Genomic DNA, 1,844 nt, shown 5'->3' on the forward strand with positions numbered 1-1,844 from the left:
TTAGCTTCTATCTATTATAAAAGGTAGTCTTAGGTAATAATAAGAAACTTCTTACTATTGTAGCTAGGTAGTATATAAACAACATTAATAGTAATCTATGTAAATAGTATTATTAGTAGCTTTATAGGCTAAAGCTCTTCTTAAACTATTACTAATATATATAATTAGTACTTAGAGTAGAACTATATATAGCGTTTAACTTAATTATACTATTCTTTCTAATAGTAGCGCGCCTATATCTTACGCTAGGTACCTTTCTTACCTTAGTAGCTAGACTTATTATAGAGAGATCTAATAATCTTATACTACTTATCTATTAAGTTAACTACTCTTTGTAGAGGCTAGCCTTCTAAGAGAATTATAAAGAGATATTATTCTCTAATAGTTATTTAGAGCGCCTTCTTCTTAAACTTATAAAACTTAGTAGTAGATATATACTTAGGCCTTCTGCAGAATAGAAGCTAGCCTATAATTACTTATAACTTGTTACTATAGCTGTCTACTAGTAGTTAATTATTAAAAGAAAGATCTACCTAGTACATTCTATACGCGTACGCTAGAGCTTTGCTAAAGATAAGCTAAACTATATTTAGATATGCATTAATAAAGTCTTCTATATCTTTCTTAAGTTTATTAGGTAGCTTCTAGCTATCTAGCTTAGGTATCCTTAAAAAGGTATTAGCTATAACGTTTTTCTTACTAGCTATATAGACAATATTAAACTTCTATATATTAAGAAGTATAAGCTACTAAGTAATTAGAGCTTTAGAGAGATTTATTATACTTTGTTAGAGTTACGTAATAAGCGTTTTTGCGTCTATTTTAACTTAGAAGTTTACTCTATAGATATAGAACTAAAACTTCTTTAGAGAAAGTAGAAGAGCCTTGCATTTATACTTACTTAAATTCTAATTTCTCTTAGTAGTAGACTAAACTCTACTCTTAAAGCGTATAGAGTAATAATAGCTGTTTAGGTTAAGCTATATAATAACTACACTCTAACTCTTCTTACTACTATTAACTGCAAGAATAATCTTTTAGATAGGCTTAGTATAATTAATAGAAACTAGCGCTAGAGTAGTTATTAGAGCTACCTTAAAATATTCTATTACCTACTTCTACTCTAAGCTCTATTTAAATAGTGTATTCTTATAGAGAAGCTTAAACAAAGAGGCTATAATAATAGTAAAATCTAGTACCTATACTCTATAGTAAACGCAGATTCTAAGAAATATTTAGACTTTCTTAGCGTTGCAATAATCTAGCTAACGCGTAATCTTGTTAACCTTCTTCTTATTAGAGTAGTAGCTATATTTATTAATTTAGTAGCTAACAATAATTATAGAGAGGTAGTAGAAGTTAGACTTATAGCCTAATATTATTGCGTCTACGCGCTTAATATCTATAAGCACTTTATTAATATTTAAAAGGTGTTTAGCAATAAACTACCTTATACCTAGTTCTATCTTATAGTTACTATAGCGCTTCTTTAGCTTTTTAATATATATATTATTAAGATATAGTATATACCTATTAGAGATATAGTCTCTGCAAATCTTTATTATAATACGTATAAACTCTACTAGAGAGTTTATTATATCTATTAGAAGTGTACACTATTATATAAGTTCTAATAGTATTAAAAAGGCTATTATATCTCTTAAGTTCTTATATAGTTCTACTTAGTTATACTCTAAGAAGAAGTCTAATAGGCTTATAATAACGCATTCTACAAATTTCTCTAAAAACTTATTAGAATTAGGTAGTAGGTTAGCGTCGCGAATTGTAACTCTGTTAAGTTTTTAAGCATTATTAATTAGGTAATACCTCTTATCTTTCTTAGT

Source organism: Alternaria hordeiaustralica (genome assembly GCF_023758085.1).
Source record: "Alternaria hordeiaustralica strain BMP 2776 chromosome Unknown scaffold_1, whole genome shotgun sequence".
Lineage (NCBI taxonomy): Eukaryota > Fungi > Ascomycota > Dothideomycetes > Pleosporales > Pleosporaceae > Alternaria > Alternaria hordeiaustralica.